General features: G+C 40.2%; 1 protein-coding gene across 1 annotated transcript in view; it reads left to right on the top strand.

The window, feature by feature from the left end:
• Positions 1-13,780, top strand: part of CDYL (chromodomain Y like) — a 197,641-nt gene that overhangs the window by 80,009 nt on the left and 103,852 nt on the right. The window lies entirely within an intron of this gene.

The raw sequence follows: 13,780 nt of genomic DNA, 5'->3' as shown, positions 1-13,780 counted from the left end.
TTCAATATGAGCAAACAGGGGACAGTCCCAACCAGTAATAATGTAGTTGGTGCTTTAAAAGGGCTAATTTCCTAAACATGAGGAAAATTGGAGCAAAACTTGTTGGGAATTTAGACAGAAAAATATTAATGAAAATTGGGAATTATTTAAAAAAATAAAAAGTTTTTATTAGGTAGCCAAAAACCCAGGATTCCACAATCCAGAAGGAGAACAACTTTGGGTAAAAGCCCATCCTGGTTCAGTAGGGAACTGGAGGCAACAATTAGAAAGGGAAAGTATTTAGCAATCAATATAAATTACAAGTTCTGAAGTGTAGAAAATTAATAAGGGAAGCTAAAGACATCTGGGGGGAATCTATGGCTGGCAAGGCTAGGGACAAAAAAGATTTTAAAATATATTAGGAACAAAATAATCCTGATGGCATAGCCCCATTATTAGAAGGAGGTGGTAAAATTGTTAATAATGATGCAGAAAATGCAGAAGTGTTCAAGAAATATTTTTGTTCTGTATCTGGAAAGAAGCAGGATGTTGAAGTACTGTTTAGTCCATTAGTAACTAATGAGGATTTACTAGCTATAAACATTTTTCAGTCAGCAGGTCCTGATAACTTCTGCCTAAGAGTGCTAAAATAATTGGCTGATGATGTTTCTGGCCTGCTGACTTGAATTTTAAATAAGTCTTGTCTGCTAAGGTAGTTCCAGAAGACTGGAAGGGTGCTAATGTTGTGCTGATATTTGAAAAAGGACAAATGGGATGACCTGGGCAATTGTAGGCTGGTTAGTCTGATATCAGTCCTGGGGGAAATTATTAATAAACTTATTTCTGATTCAATTAAAACAGAATTAAAGGATGAGAATATAATTAATGCCAGTTGACATGGTTTTATTGAAATAGATCTCAAGAAGCAAACCTGATCTGATTTTTTTTTAATGAGATTAAAAGTTCAGTTCAGGGAGGTAACTGCATTGCTGTGATATATGTAGACTTTTGTAAGGCATTTGACTTAGTACCGCATGATATTCTTATTAAAAAATATTAGTACTATGCAATATCAATATAGCGCACATTAAATGGACTAAGTAAGAATTGGCTAACTGATAAATCTCAATGGGGAATCCTCATTGATGGCAGTATTTCTAGTGGGGTTCTGCAGGGATTGATTCTAAGTGTGAGGCTCTTCAGATCATTGATAAAAATATTGGAAGTAAACAGAAAAATCACTGCAGATAACATTTTCAGATTACACAAAGATTGACAGAATGGCAAATGATTATGAAGATAGGGCAAGTCATACAGAGTAATCTGGGTCACTTGGTAATTTAGACTATTCAAACAATATGCTCTTTAATACAGGGGTTCTCAGGACAAATTTTTTGGTGGCCTCAGAGTGCGGTTAGTAAGTCTGTTGTGAAAAGTGATATTAATAAACATACAAATACACCTCTACCCCGATACAACGCGGTCCTCGGGAGCCAAAAAATCTTACTGCGTTATAGGTGAAACTGCGTTATATTGAACTTGCTTTGGCCTCGAGCATTTCCATTATTCATAGTCACTTCCCGCCCCCTGACTGACCCCTCAGAACCTCCAACTCATCGAACCCTCCCCTGTTCCTTGTCCCCTGACTACCCCCTCCAGAGACCCCCCACCCCAACCACCCCCCCAAGACCCCACCCCCTATCTAGGCTCCCTGCTCCTTGTCCCTTGCCCGCCCCCTCCAGAGAGCGCCCCGTCCCTAATCACCCCCAAGGACCCCAGCCCCCCTGCTCCCTGGCCCCTGACAGGCCCCCCGGCACTCCCACACCCTATCCAATGCCCCCTTCCCCTGACCGCCCCGCCCCCAGAACTTTCAAACCATCCACCCCCCCCGTCCCCTGACAGCTCCCCAAGACCTTCTGCCAACCTTATCCAACCCCTTGGCCCCGGCCTGGCACCCTTAACACGCTGCTTAGAGCAGCGTGTCGGAGCCAGACGCGCTGACGCGCTGATCCGCCAGAGAGCGCAGCCCCGCCCCCCAGAGCACTGCTTTACTGCGTTATAGCCGAATTCGTGTTATATCAGGTCGCGTTATATTGGGGTATCACTTTTCACAGCAAACTTAATCAGCCTGGCAAACCTGGGGACAAATTAAGCCATTGATGGAGGGTTGGGGGAGGCAGTGGGGGCCAGGGGAGATGAGGCTGGAGGAGGCAGTGGGGGGCTGGAACCTGAAGCCCCACAGCCAGAGCCCCAAGCCCCATGGCCATAGGATGAGGTCCAGGGACAGAGCCTGAAGCCATCAGGCTGGAGCCTGGGGCCTGCCACTGCGCAGCGAGAGTCCAGGGCTGGAGCCTGAAGCCCCACAGACAGAGCTTACTGCCCGGTCACCCCAGGGCTGAAGCCCAAAGCCTGAGCCCTGCCTCCCATAGAAAGGTGGGGAACTTGCTGGCTGCCTGCTCCTACAGTGTTGTGCCCAAGGTGACTGCAGAGGGGGACAGGGCCCAACCCCTGCTGTTGCCCCCAGTATCCAGGAGCAACAGGGAGGGGGAGGGGGCTCTACTTTGTTCTCCCCCTCCATCACAGCCCAGGAGGCTGTGGCCGCAAGAAAAGCCCCTGGTTGCCACATGCAGCCATGGTGGGCGCATTTGAGAAATGCTGCTTTAATACCACCAAATGCTTTGTATTACTTCTAGGAACAAAGAATGCAGGGCATACCTATAGAATGGAGGACTATATCCTGGAAAGTAGTGACTCTGGAAAGGATTCAGGGGGTCATAATGGACAAACGTCTAAACATGCACTGCCAGGGTGATGCTGTGACAAAAAAGAGCTAATGTGATCCTTGGATGTGTAAATGGGGGAGTAGTGAATAAGAGTGGGGAAGTGATTTTTACCTCTGTAAATACAGCATTGGTGAGACCGATACTAGAATACTGCATTCAGTTCTGGTGTCTGCATTTTAAAAAGGATGTTGAAATTTGGAGAGGGTTCAGAAAAGAATCACTAAATGATTCAAGGGCTGGAGAAAATGCCTTATAGTAATCTCTTAAACAACTCAATCTGTTTAGTTTATCAAAAAGAAGATTGAGATGTGACTTGATTACGGTGTGTAAATACATTCACAGGGAGAAAATACCAGGTACTAAAGGACTCTTTAATCTAGAAGAGAAAGGCATAATAAGAACCAATGAAGCTGGAAGCTAAAGCCAGACCAATTCAAATTAGAAATAAGTTGCAAGTTTTTAACAGTGAAGGTGATTAACCCTTGGAACAAACTACTAAGGGAAGCGATGAACTCTTTGTCATAAGAACGACCATACTGGGTCAGGCCAATGTTCCGTCTAGCCCAGTATCCTATCTCCAACAGTGACCCATACCAGAACTTCAGGGAGAGTGTACAGGACAGGGCTGTTGGAGAATACAGAGGACAACCTGGTCTTCCCTTCCTGGCTTCTGACAATCAGGTTTAGGGTCACCTGGAGCATGGGATTGCATCCTTGATGATCTTGGCGAATAGTCTTTGATGGGCCTATGCTCCATGAATTTACTGAGTACTTTTTTTAACTCAATTATACTTCTGGCCATCACAGCATCCCATAGCAGGGAGTTCCACAGGTTAATTGTGTGTTGTATGAAGAAGTACTTCCTCTGGATTGTATTAAACCTGCTGCCTATTAATTTCATTGAGTGACCCCTGGGTTTTTTTTATTGTGGGAAAAGATAACATTTTTTCTACACCATTCACCATTTTATAGACCTATATAATATTCTCCCTGAGTCTTCTCTTTTCTAAGATGAACAGCTCCAATCCTTTTAGTCTCTCCTCAGTTGGAAGCCATTCTGAACCCTTGATCATCTTTGTTTCTCTTCTCTGAACCCTTTCCAAGTTCTACTGTATGCTTTTTGAAATGGGGCAATCAGAACCGGACACTGTATTCAAGGTGTGGGCTCACCATGGATTTATATAATGGCATTATGGTAGTTCAGTCTTATTTTCCATCCCTTTTTAATATTTCTTAATATCTTCCAGTCAAGATAGAATGCCTTTCTGGAAGATAGATGCTTTAATCAAGCCCAGTGTGTTGTGCTTAATATGAGTTAGCGGGGTAAAATTGAATGGCTTCTGGTGTGCAAGATGTCCACCTAAAGATGTAACAGTCTCATCTTGCCTTAAAATCTATGAATCTCTGAAAATACAGTGAGAAAAAGGGGGAGGGGAAACTGGAAAATGCCATTTGTGCTGACTAAGTCAAAAGCATTTGTAAGATTTATGAAGGACAAGTAGAGAGGTTTTTCTTGTTCTTGACACTTTTCTTTTGGTTGCCGTAGTGCAAAGACCATGTCAATAGTTCATCTACTGGCTCAGAAGCCGCACTGACTCCCTGGATACACATGTTTGGCAAGAACTTGCAGTCTTTTGAGAATGCCCTGTGCAAATGTCTTGCCAGCAACTTTAAGAAAAGAGATTTTTGTGTAGTTGTTACAATCACTTCAATCTTCTTTGTTTTTATACAGTGTTACGATGGTGGCATCCGTCATGTCTTGTGGTACTCCACCTTTCCTTCAGCAGGGAAGCATGGCATTGTGCAGATGTTTAAGCACAATCTGCCCTTCTTGCTTCAGTACTTTAGCTGGAATTCCATCTTTTCCTGTGGCCTTTTCTGGTGCTAAGAGACAATTTCCTTTTCAAGTCCATTTATAGATGGTTCAATATTAAGTTCTTTAATAGTCTGTGTGACAGTCAGGTACCCAGGACTGAGAGTCACCTTGTTACCCCCGACCTCCACTGAGAGGGAGTCTTGCCTGTGATAGCAGAGTGTTAGCTCCCTGACACCACCAACCTGTCAGCCACTCAAGCACTCTCCTCTGGGCTATGCCGGCGCTATCTTTGCCTTCCAGGTTAACAAGAGATGCACCTGAGACCCCTTGAAGCATTCCCCTGTGATATCCAGACCCTGATACTCTCAGAAATCCCAGAGTCTCTGCTCCCAGAGGAGCTGTGTACCCCAGTTTATTTGTTTTACCTTGAATTGTATAACTCCTGTATAACACACACAACTTGTGAGCACTTAAATAAACTTTCTTTTGTTTTATTAAAGATAGGTTCCACTAGAAACAAGAGAGAGTGATGTAAACATTACAATACGAAACAAAACCATAAAACGTGTACTAGGACCTACACTTATTAGTATTACCTTTCCAATCTAATAAAGTAGGTTTTCCCCCTAGAATTCAGTTCCCAGGAACCAGAATCCAATGTTTTATGAATCACCTATGCTCAGCAAGATGTGTCCTCAGTGAATGGATGGAGAGTGTCTTTCCCTACCCTGTGAATCAGTTTTTTATCTTTATTTCCAGACAGGGCACTCTGCAGTCTGTTATAATGTTCCTTTTTACCTGCAAGTGGCTTTGATGTTTGTACTTTATCTTTGATGGTTTTCCATTGACCTTTCTGTGTTATTGCAACAGTGGACAATTGAGCAATACATTACATAATTGGCTAGCCAGGGTGGGGTGACAATTGCATTTTCAAGTTTGTTTATAGATGGTTCTACGTTAAGCTCTTCAGCAATGTGTGTGACAGTCCTCAGGTACCCATCTAGATATATGATTCCCTGGAAACTAACTTTTAATCCAAGACTATAATGCATAGTTTTCAGTATAGTTATATTATTCTTTAAATTTTCTTTCATATGGAAATAGCAACATTTACAAGTTAATAGGTTTGAAATCCATTTCAGGAAATGCAGAGTGCACCTTTGCTATATCTCCTGGACACTTGGTTCACAATGTATTGGATGGTTTGGAGGTCTCCGTGTTCACACTGTGGTGAATCCTTGGTTCTCCATTTGTGCATTATGTGTACTTCTCTTCCATGTAACGTCCTAACATGGTTGATGGTCGTCCACTGTCTTCAGCAGAGCAAGGAACCAGACAGTTCAATGGTAGGGTCACGTGTGAGGTGCTTGTTGTTTACATCAGAGACTGCCCATTCTATCCACCAGGTGTCTTCTGGGTTGAAGTTGGACAACAGAAGAGTTTCTCCAGCTGTCCAGGATGGTTGGCAGGACTTAAGGCAAATGTGAGGCGAGTGAATGAGATTGTGGTGGAGCGGGAGCTCCTGGTTAGCCATCACTTTCTTGTACTCACACAGCATACTGGCAGGTTTCAGAGTAACAGCCGTGTTAGTCTGTATTCACAAAAAGAAAAGGAGTACTTGTGGCACCTTAGAGACTAACCAATTTATTTGAGCATAAGCTTTCGTGAGCTACAGCTCACTTCATCGGATGCATACTGTGGAAAGTGTAGAAGATCTTTTATACACACAAAGCATGAAAAAATACCTCCCCCCACCCCACTCTCCTGCTGGCAATAGCTTATCTAAAGTGATCACTCTCCTTACAATGTGTATGATAAGCAAGTTGGGCCATTTCCAGCACAAATCCAGGTTTTCTCGGGGGGGTTGCTTGTTTTTGTTATTTCTTTGTTTCTGTCAATTGTGAATTCTCCATTTAGAGATTTGAGTGGGACAGTCTTCTCAGATGAAGGACTGATTGCTTTCTTGATTGTATTATACATACCTCTTAGATTTGCATTCTGAAAGGACTTTTGTATTTTCTTGCATAGATAGAGCCATTATGATTGAGCACATTGAATAAATATTAGTACTCATTTGCAGCAAAAGAGCTGTCATGAACACATCCAAAAGCTCTTTTTATGTGCACTTTAATCACTATACAAATATTTATTTTGTCACCAATGTGCAAACAAACTATAGGCTAAAATTTGTTCCCACAAACTATTTATTGAACAATTGTGAATAATGAATATATTTGTAAAAATTGTGGCATGTTTGTGGATAATTCAGAAACAGAAAAAAGGATTAAATTCATATTATATTCGTAGTGAATAATTTGTCCAGTTATGTACTTCAGCCAAATATTACTTTGTCTATCTTATTTTGGTCTTGGTGACTTAAAGACTAATTCAATTAACAATTCCCTGAGCAGTTCATCTGTCAATCAGGTTTTTACATCTTGTCCAAACTCCAGCACCTTCACCACGGTTTAACTGCAACTAGCTGACCCAATGTTGACTGGGTGTAGACTGACTGGTCAGATGTGGTCAGCATTATGTAACAGCTGATTTGGCTCTCGACAATTATGTTGGAACAATTTAAACACAATAAAATTTTCTGGGAAAGCGCTATGTAAAGTACATGCTATGGAGACTAGATGAAAATCAAAAGGTGGAAAGCTAAGCAATTTAGGAAGGGAAGGTTTTTTTTTAAATAAGACTGTTTCAGTCTTTGCTTTTTATTTATTGTTAACATCTATGTAGTTAAAATGACTAATGTGAATGCTTTAAAGAAGTTGTGTTTGTTAAAGGTTCAACTCCATCCTTCTGTTACTGAGCAAGAGCTCACAATAAGCATCCTTGAGAGCTGAGAACCACCACTTCAAGGGAAAGCGGACTTGACATTCTTGATTATTATAAGGTTTTTAAAAAAATCCTTGCAGGGGTGGGGGTGAGAGAAGTGTGTGTGTGTGTCAGGAGTGAACTTTTCGTCATTAAAAACTAGGAAAAAAGGGCCCAGAACCATTTACAAAATATTTTGCAGTCCATACTGAAATACTTTCCGATAGAATGTGGTCCAGAATCCTTGTGTTTATATTTCTTGTGCAAACGATCTCTTTTAAAAAGGTGCATTAATATTTAAATTTGAAATATTAGAGCAACCTGCTGCTTGACTTTTCAGAAGTCTGATTGTAGTGAAATTCTGATTCAGTGACTGAAAGTTGATCTGAAGTGCAAAAAAGTTGCTGCTAGAGATCCAAAATGACCTGGCAGTTTACAAGACACAATGATTAAATTTCATTTATCTAACCGCTTGAGCTGATACAAATAACTCTGAGGTTGTATCATTTTGGATTTCTTCAAGATTATTTGTAAATTTTTGTTGGCCTTTAGTGACTTATGTTTATGTACCTTTGCCTAATGAACTTCTTATGCAACTAATTTATGCCATAAACATAGGAAATTAAGAATCATTCCAAAAAATCTGTGGTAAATAGTGTGAAAGCAGGAGACCTGGATTCAGCTGGTAATGAGAGTCTGCTTCCCAAGTTGACTGGGAGTGTTGGAGCCAGAAGCTCAACTCCCACGTTGGATGTAGCAGTGTGCCACTGTGTGTGCAGCCCTTTTTGTCTGAGGTGTGGGGAAGCATTCACTAGAACTTGCAATTTCTTTCTTTAGCCAGAAATATTAAGCATGGTGACTGGCACTTGCAGTTGTGGGGGTGGGGAACATAATTACTTTTTTCATGGTAATAGGCTGAAGCACCAAGCAAGGCTGAATTCTGAGGCTAAAAATGGCTTTAATGAATACCTCTCAGGTAAAAATTAGGACCTCCTACTTTGCAAATCTGAGATCCTGTCTTGGTCGCATGGGACAGATGGAGTGTTATGCAAGATGTGTGTGTGAAGAGCTCTGTTCTGAATGGGACACAGAATCATTGGCGTGAGCTTACAATGGCTGTGAGCTGCTATTGAAATGCAGAGTAACATAGTTGTTCCCCGAGTGTAAAATAAAGTTTCAACTTTTAAAATATTTTCTTCATCTTCAAACATGGTGCACAGCACACTAGTTACTGCACCTTTAGCCAATCCTTGTTCATTCATGATTCAGCTGATTAATTGTTTACTTTAGGTCTCTGAACATTATTGGCTAGGCCCTGTTTCTGGATTGCTTTCCCATCCATTAATACTGACCCTGAAAAGGATCAAAATCCTGTGCTCCTTCCGCTATTTGCTGTTATTTCAGTCTGTGCTTGTGCTGTTTCTTTCTACTACAACTCTGAAAACCATGTTTCCTGTTGCTTCCAGAATCAAGTTCTTGTCTTCTTTTCACTCTCTTGAAAGATTATGGTTGCTGCTTATTTTCCACTTGCAATTCCCACTGAATCCTAAAACTTTTTGATTTGTTGGTAGTTGTCCCACTTATTTCCATCTCTGTTCCTGACAGGAACAGCTTGGGTGTTTATCACCTTAACTAAATTCTCCTGTATTAATGGGTTCTAGTGTTCCATGTTGTTTGCTTGATGTAGCGAGTAAGGGTGTTGATGTCTAAATATTAGTTTTCTGCAGCTTTTTGACAATCTTTAAGAATTGTACTTCTTGCATGCTAGTATAATTTCAGTGCTGTTTATTTCAGTTTGCAGATCTTGAAGAGAATGGTTTTAAGATACCATAGTTGGGGTTCTCTGGAAACGTACAATAAACTATTTTTTCTTATTTATATCTGCTTCAGTTACCTTCATTAATAATGCTTAGCAATTACATAGTGCTTTTACCTCTTCGAAAAAAGTGACCAACATTAACTAATTCTCACCACATCCGCTGGAGGGAGGACAATATTATGACCAGTTTACAGATGGGAAAACTGAGACACAGAGGTTAAGTGACCTGCCTAAAGCCACAGATATGTGTTGTCAGAGCTGGGATTAGAACTCAGATGTTCCTGTGCTCTGGCCATTAGAACATGCCTTTCTTTATATAACAATGTACATTACTACCACAAACTGAATTGTGAGTGGTGGGGAGGGATAATATGTGTAAAAATAAATAAAACTAGGAAGTGTGCCTGTTGCCACCCATATTATGTTGCTTGTCTGATACATACCATTCCTGCCTCCACCTTTAGTCTATCTTTGTCTTTTTAGAATATATATTCTCTTCAACACAAAGACTGGATCTTCTACTCGTTGTTTGGAAGCCAATCTTTGGTAGCACATTTTGGGCACTACAGCAATCTAAGTAATAGCTGTTATCCAGGGATAATGTGTTCTGTGGCAGAAGATGGCTGATTGTCTAATATCCAGTAGTTGCCAAAAGCCAGTTGTTTCCAGCATCTCTGGCATGAAGCCTACAAATTTGCAATCATCTACCATTTGTTATGCAAGTGGGGAACTGTGACTTCTGCCTTTCTGCCCAACTCTGTTGATCCAGACATACTGATGAAATGAGGGTGGCTTTTAAGCAATAGGCTGCAACTTTTATTAACTTAAACACAGGGCAAGGATACTATCCATCTATCACCCATACCTTCATATACTAGGTATTTAAGTGGTTTCCATGCTGGGGTTATAAGGCTCCTACTATAACCCTATATAACCCATAACTCAAGGTAGGCACTCCTCACTCTACACTCACCTCCTTCTGAGTCCTACCACACATCGACATTGTGAGGGGGACAGAGGGTGCAGAAAGGTGGTGAGCTCAGCCTGCGAGGGCCATAAGGTCTGAACTCTTCTTCCCAGTACACCCATATCCTATCTGTTTGTTTTGTCCACCTGCTATGGCTTGTCTGGCATTGAGATATTAAGCTCTCTGAGGTAGATATTGTTTTCTATTGCTTGTCCTTACGGTGCCCTGATCCTTGATTGAGATTTATAGGCATTATCATATAAATATAGTAGACCATCAGAATTATGAACACCAGTGTTATAACTGACCGGTCAACCACACATGTCATTTGGAACCAGACTTACGCAATCAGGCAGCAGCAGAGATTAAAAAAAGTGAATATAGTACAGTGCTGTGTTGTACATAAACTACTCAAAAATAAAGGGAAAGTTTAAAAAAAAAATTGACAAGGTAAGAAAACTGTTTCTGTACTTGTTTTCATTTAAATTGAGATGGTTAAAAGCAGCATTTTCTTCTGCATAGTAAAATTTCAAAACTGTATTAAGTCAATGTTCAGTTGTAAACTTTTAAAAGAGCAACGATAACTTTTTGTTCAGAATGCTTTTCATGCTTTTGCTGCGTCTGCTCTACAAATCATCTGGATAGGGGGAAAAAATTGTATTTATTGTTCAGCAATTTATCTGTTATGTCTTTGAGGTGTCTTCCTGTATGCAGGTTGTCAAGGTTCCTTCCCCACTCTGAACTCTAGGGCACAGATGTGGGGACCTGCATGAAAACCTCCTAAGCTTATTTTTACCAGCTTAGGTTAAAACTTCCCCAAGGTACAAACTATTTTACCTTTTGCCCTTGGACTTTATCGCTGCCACCACCAAACATCTAATAGATATATAACCGAGAAAGAGCCTGTTTGGAAACGTCTTTCCCCCCAGAATCCTCCCAAACCCTACACACCCTTTCCTGGGGAAGGTTTGGTAAAAATCCTCACCAATTTGCATAGGTGAACACAGACCCAAACCCTTGGATCTTAAGAACAATGAAAAAGCAATCAGATTCTTAAAAGAAGAATTTTAATAGAAGAAAAAGTAAAAGAATCACCTCTGTAAAATCAGGATGGTAAATACCTTACAGGGTAATTAGATTCAAAACATAGAGAATCCCTCTAGGCAAAACCTTAAGTTACAAAAAGACACACAGACAGGAATATCCATTCTATTCAGCACAGCTTAATTTCTCAGCCGTTTAAAGAAATCATAATCTAACACATACCTAGCTAGATTACTTACTAAGTTCTAAGACTCCATTCCTGTTCTGTTCCCGGCAAAAAACATCACACAGACAGAGAGAGAGAGAGGCTTTGTTTCTCCCTCCCCCCAGCTTTTGAAAGTATCTTGTCTCCTCATTGGTCATTTTGGTCAGGTGCCAGCAAGGTTATCCTAGCTTCTTCACCCTTTACAGATGAAAGGGTTTTTCCTCTGGCCAGGAGGGATTTTAAAGGTGTTTACCTTTCCCTTTATATTTATGACACAGGTGTAATTGCCTGCTACTTTAAAAGAGCATGTACTTAGTATTTGGTCATCCTTGAAAGATGTAGCCCCTGTTCATAGAATCATCCCTGTTAGGTGTGTTCATTATGAAGATTTTACTTAGAGAATATAAATTTCCTTACTGCTATCTGTAGCTCATCTTCTCTGAGGTGAGTGCTTTTTTATCTTTGTTTCAGAAGCACAAGAGAAAAATGGAGATAGGAAGACAGAGTCATCATTACTACTCTCTGACAATACAAGATTAAGATTCTGGTGTTTTTGTGTTCTTTCATCTTGCTTTCAATTTAACATTTCTGGTTTACACTGACAAGCACTTCTAGGCAGTCTGTGTTTTAACAATAGTTCTTGATAGCTAGTTCTTCCTTACATCCATATGGTAAACTTTCTATTCATTCACTCTGAGACAACATTTTTGTTCAGGCTGTTTTCCATATATTGTTTTATGGAAAAGTGAATGCCTTGATTTCATATTCTGATGTCTAGCCCATTCTCCATCGGTCCCATGAATATATAAAAGAGTAATATAATATGCTCTAAAATAAATTATAAATATTTCAAGTATTCTTTGTTTAGCCATTAGAAAATGTCACTAGTTAAATGTTTTAGCAGTTTGAAACAAAATTTGTGAAAAATAGTGTATTGTAATAGTGGTAGTACCATATATCTGAACAGTAAAGTAATGTTTATTAAGGGAATTCTGGTAAAAAGCTTCTATTGGCTTTAGTCAAATGCAGATATGTAAGAATAGTCAGCTGGGTCAGACCAGTGGTCCATCTAGACCAGAGTGAATGAACAGAATAGGGAAATTGAGTGATCCATTCCCTGTTGTCCAGTCTCAGCTTTTGGCAGTCAGAAGTTTAGGGACACCCAGAGCATGGAGTTGCGTCCCTGACCATCTTGGCTAGTAGCCATTGATGGACCTATCATCCATGAACTTAACTAATTCTTTTTTGAACCCAGTTATACATTTGGCCTTTGTAACATCCTGATGGTTGGATATTTATGGTAGAGTACCTGCGGTCTATCACAAAGTTCTGTTACAGCAGGTCATACAGATTTTACTGTAGGTGAAGTTAAAATAATTATGTAGTCTAAATGAAGCAAACATTTGAAGTTCAATACAATACACAAACATGCAATTTTGTACATTTAACACACTTTGTTGTCAGCTGCAATATGATTCAACAATAATGGTTGCACTTGTATATTGCCTTCCATTCCTCTAATCACTCCATAGACATTAATTTACGTTAACCACACACTTGTGAATTAGATGTATAGAAGTATCCTTCAGAGATAATCCTAGATACATGTATTCAGTATGGTCATACATGGGAGCCCCTAGCACGTGATGGGTCAGAGTACTGATCAACAATAAAGTAAAGTAATAAAAGCCCCTTTTAAAAAACAAAACATATAAACACAAACAAGGAGAAGATGGAGGAAAGGGGAGCATCAGGAGCATCATAACAAAAATAGGATAGGATGGAAGGGGTGAGCAAAAGGCACCTCCTGTGGGGGAAGCGGAACAGAAGAAATCCTGTGGCTGTTCTTTCACTGCCTATAAAAGTAAGATAACTATCCATTCCCATTTTAGAGATGAGATAACTGAGGCACAGTGATTTGCTCAGGGACACACACAAGTCTGGCAGAGCCGGGATCAGGACCAGTTCTCCTGATTCTCAGTTATTTGTCTTCGCCAGAAGAAAAGCTTTCCTCATGTAATGGCACATATCCTCCCTTGATTCTTGAGCTATACAGTGTCCTTGATCACCAAAGAATATATCATTAGGACCAATAACTTCACACATGACTCATGCTAAATAAATAGATTATCAAACAATATTAAATCAATATGTTTTGTAAAATAAACAGTTTGCTGTCTAAACCTATTAAATCATTTTTTCCTTAAAGTTAAAAGAACTCTGGCCTCATCGAAGTCAGTGGCAAAACATCTCTTAATTCCAATGGGCCAAGATTTCACTCAAAGTGGTAACTGAGATACGCTATATTCAGATTCATGTACATACAAAATATTTTCTGAATCAGAAC

Source organism: Caretta caretta, chromosome 2 (assembly GCF_965140235.1).
Source record: "Caretta caretta isolate rCarCar2 chromosome 2, rCarCar1.hap1, whole genome shotgun sequence".
Classification (NCBI taxonomy): Eukaryota; Metazoa; Chordata; order Testudines; family Cheloniidae; genus Caretta; species Caretta caretta.
This window is presented reverse-complemented; position numbering and strand designations above follow the sequence as displayed.